Here is a 5,000-nt window from a genome sequence, read left to right on the forward strand (position 1 = left end):
CTTTTGTTGCCGTGGGTTCTTTTACATGCGCTTAGTGCATGCTGCACACGGGACCTCGGTTTATCTTCTCATCCGAATGACTAAGCGTCCAGACCACCACTCAAGGTCTAGTTCGTGGAGGGGGAGAAAATATCGGCGGCTGAGCCGTGATTCGAACCAGCGCGCTCAGATTCTCTCGCTTCCTAAGCGGACGCGTTACCTCTAGGCCATCACTCCACTATCCACTATTCCCAACTACCAGCTCACTATTTCAGTGCAATGCCATCTCTGAAAAAAAAAGAAAAAAAAAGAAAAAAGAAAAAGAAAAAGACAGAAAAAAAAAACCCACCACCAAAAGCTACACGAAAAGTTGTGTTCTTGTCGTGTTGTTAACGCCTTCATCATTTCACTGCTTGTCACTTAATTACTGCCTAAATAGCTTTAATTTTAGGCTCTGGCAGTATAAAAATGTTAATAAATCATCTGTCACTTAACACACCAAAGCCATCACCGAAGACAAGAAACAAGGTCACTTTCGAGTCGAATCATGGCAGGCCTTTTTTTTCTCCTACCACTCTGATCACCGCCACGTGATTGCTGTCATCAACAACTCCTTTGATCAGATTAACTCGCTCAGTACGGCCAGTCCTCTCTTCTCCTCTACACAGACCCCTCGGATGTCCAGTGGGTGTCTGAATGACCCAACCTTTAGCTTCCGTCGTCAGAATTGTGGTATTCTTTGTCAACATTCACCTCTTCAGTATAAGAGCCTTCCGCTTGCAATATTTTGATGATGGTAATTGGGGTGAAACGCTGTTAACGTCGTCTCTTTCGCCGTTCGTATGGAGAGAGTTAATCACTGATTCCGTTTCCTTGTCTGTTACCCTTTAACCCTTTCACCGCCAAGCTCGCATTTATGCACAAGCGAGGTAGAGGACCCGTGTCACTGAAAGGTGACCATTCATTGGTATGTTATCCATGAACCTACTGCTCTTAATGTTCCGTGGTAGATCGCACGGGGAATCCCCAGCTATTCTTAGCCACTGTCTTTTCTGTGTTTATACCACAAGGGAATATTTTTTTACTCTAAATTGACTGGCGGTGAAAGGGTTAAGTGGACGTCGGATACATTCCTTTTTTATTCTTTTCCTTCACTGAAGCAATGGATCCACGCCTTTTATAAAATCATTGGATCATTAAACAACGGATATACATGTTTCTTGTGACACAGCAACGGATACGTTTCCGTTGACAGAGCAACGAATATATTTCAATTGTTTTTTTTTTTTCCAACGGAAATAGTTCCTTTGATAGAGCAACGGATACAGCAACGAATATATTTCAACTGGTTTTGAAACAGATATGCTTCATTTGATGGAGCAACGGATACATTTCCGTGACAGAGCAACGGATACATTTCCTTTGACAGAGCAACAGATTTTGACAGAGCAACGGATACATTTCCGTAACAGAGCAACGGATACATTTCTTTTGACAGAGCAACGGATACATTTCCTTTGACGGAGCAACGGATATATTTCCTTTCACAGAGCAACGGATTTTGACAGAGCAACGGATATATTTCCTTTGACGGAGCAACGGATATATTTCCTTTGACAGAGCAACGGATTTTTATAGAGCAACGGATACATTTCCGTGACAGAGCAACGGATACATTTCCTTTGACAGAGCAACAGATACATTTCCTTTGACAGAGCAACGGATACATTTCCTTTGACAGAGCAACAGATACATTTCCTTTGACAGAGCAACGGATACATTTCCTTTGACAGAGCAACGGATACATTTCCTTTGACAGAGCAACGGATACATTTCCTTTGACAGAGCAACGGATACATTTCCTTTGACAGAGCAACAGATACATTTCCGTGACAGAGCAACGGATACATTTCCGTGACAGAGCAACGGATACATTTCCGTGACAGAGCAACAGATACATTTCTTTTGACAGAGCAACAGATACATTTCCGTGACAGAGCAACGGATACATTTCTTTTGACAGAGCAACAGATACATTTCCGTGACAGAGCAACGGATACATTTCCGTGACAGAGCAACAGATACATTTCCGTGACAGAGCAACAGATACATTTCCGTGACAGAGCAACGGATACATTTCCGTGACAGAGCAACGGATACATTTCTTTTGACAGAGCAACAGATACATTTCCGTGACAGAGCAACGGATACATTTCCGTGACAGAGCAACGGATACATTTCCGTGACAGAGCAACGGATACATTTCCGTGACAGAGCAACGGATACATTTCTTTTGACAGAGCAACGGATACATTTCCTTTGACAGAGCAACGGATACATTTCCGTGACAGAGCAACGGATACATTTCCGTGACAGAGCAACAGATACATTTCCGTGACAGAGCAAAGGATACATTTCCTTTGACAGAGCAACAGATACATTTCCTTTGACAGAGCAAAGGATACATTTCCGTGACAGAGCAACGGATACATTTCCTCTGACAGAGCAAAGGATACATTTCCGTGACAGAGCAAAGGATACATTTCCTCTGACAGAGCAAAGGATACATTTCCGTGACAGAGCAACGGATACATTTCCTTTGACAGAGCAACGGATTTTGACAGAGCAACGGATACATTTCCGTGACAGAGCAACGGATACATTTCCTTTGACAGAGGAACGGATTTTGACAGAGCAACGGATACATTTCCTTTGACAGAGCAACGGATTTTGACAGAGCAACGGATACATTTCCTTTGACTGAGGAACGGATTTTGACAGAGCAACGGATACATTTCCTTTGACAGAGCAACGGATACATTTCCTTTGACAGAGCAACGGATACATTTCCGTGACAGAGCAACAGATACATTTCCGTGACAGAGCAACGGATACATTTCCGTGACAGAGCAACGGATTTTGACAGAGCAAAGGATACATTTCCGTGACAGAGCAACAGATACATTTCCGTGACAGAGCAACGGATACATTTCCGTGACAGAGCAACGGATACATTTCCTTTGACAGAACAACGGATACATTTCCGTGACAGAGCAAAGGATACATTTCCTCTGACAGAGCAACGGGTATAATTCCTTGAATTGAGCAACGGATACATTCCTTGAATTGAGCAACGAATACATTTCCTTGAATTCAACTATGGATGCATTCCTAGAACTGAAAAACAGATACATTTTCCTTTGATAAAGCGACGTATACCAGTAAAGTTTCCCCCCTCTCTCTCTCTCTGTGTGTGTGTGTGTGTGTGTGTGTCTCCGTGTGTGTGAGAGGGGGGGGGGGGGGGGGGGGGGGGGGGGGATGGGTGGGTGCGTGCGTACGTGCGTGCGTGCGTGCGTGCGCGCGCGCGCTCGAGCTTGCTTGCTATGAGAATGCAAAAAATTATTCACAACTGTAAAAACTATTCAACAAGAAGACAGAGACTGGATTCTCCCTCCTCTCTCCTTCTGTCTCAGTCTCTCCGTATGTCTTGTCTGTCTCTCTGTCTGTCTGTCTGTCTGTCTCTCTCTCTCTCTCTCTCTCCACCGGAGACAATAATAACTGTCACAAAGGGATGGATGACGCAGATCTCTGCCCTACCTCGCAACCTCCAAAACCTCCACGTGCACGCGATGTAGCGACGGACAAAAGCGGGGTTCTGAGCTGAGCAACAAAGACGCCCTAACCTCACCTGTATGGATGTGTACCCAGTATCTCTCTCTCTCTCTCTCTCTCTCTCTATATATATATATATATACGGCACGGATGACAGAGTTCTAACAAGGAGGGGTCACTCCACTCCTACCCCCCACACCGTTCTACCACGACGTTCCCACCCCTCAACCACCCCCCCCCCCCCCCCCCAACCCAGCCCCGAGCCTTTATATTCCCACAACAACACACTTCGTAGTAAGTCCACGGCTTCTTCGCAGTCACCTGTAAATCCATTAAAAAAAGGAAAAAGATAATGAAAGAAAGAAAGAAAGAAAAAAAAAGACAAATAGAGACACAGGCACACACAGACACACACGTACTAAAAACAAAAAGCTCCTCTGTACTTGTCTTATTGTTAACATCATTATCACATCCACTGTCCAAACTACCCAACTTCTTCCCCACTTGCCTGCAAAACCATACATTAAAAAAAAAAAGAAAAAGAAAAAAGAAAAAAAAGAAAAGAAAAATAAGCCACACACACACAAAAAGTTACGTTCTTTTCCGTGTAGTTAGCACCTCCATCTGTCTACTGCACACACACACACACACACACACACACACACACACACACACACACACACACACACACTGTTCCTGTCCTATACTCAACAACAACTCCACTGTTCTTCAGTTACTATGTTTCCCCACATACTCGCAACATTTTAGCCATCTGAGAGCAAATCACACTGAAGCACTACTACTAATACTGCTACTACTTCTACATTCATATAGCGCTTTCAAACCCCTCAAAAACACTTAACATGTCAGACACAGAAAACAAACACACACACACACACACACACACACACACACACACACACACACACACACAGAGAGAGGCATAAAGCCAAATAGGCTATTGTCAATAATATAAAGAGTTTTCAAATTTCCTTTTTATTTCATCTCTCTCTATCTCTGTCTCTCTCTTTCTATCTCTGTTTCTGTCTCTTTCTCCTTGTGTGCGTGCGCGCGCGCGCGCGGATGTGTGTGCATGCATGCGTGAGTGCACACGCGTAAATAAAGAGATTTGACAACTTTGTCAACAGTTTCAACAACTTCAACCTAAAGGGGGCAAAGGTAAAATAATTATATTTTCCATCACACACACACACACGCACACACACACACACACACACACACACACAGACACACACACACACACACAAGAAAACGAAAAAAAATCCTTCTCCATTAACGGACAAGAACCTATATATAGGGCATAGGAGGGTACAATTCCCCATGTCCCCATGGCCAATTCACCGCTTACTGATGAGATCACGGGAAAAATAAAATGACAGAAAAAGAAT

The 5,000-nt window shown here is 43.8% G+C and overlaps 1 protein-coding gene across 1 annotated transcript in view; it reads right to left on the reverse strand.

Moving 5' to 3' along the window:
* The window catches only part of LOC143283214 (uncharacterized), a 198,974-nt gene that overhangs the window by 162,924 nt on the left and 31,050 nt on the right, over window positions 1-5,000 (reverse strand). The window lies entirely within an intron of this gene.

The sequence above is a fragment of the Babylonia areolata genome, chromosome 6, assembly GCF_041734735.1.
Source record: "Babylonia areolata isolate BAREFJ2019XMU chromosome 6, ASM4173473v1, whole genome shotgun sequence".
NCBI lineage: Eukaryota > Metazoa > Mollusca > Gastropoda > Neogastropoda > Buccinidae > Babylonia > Babylonia areolata.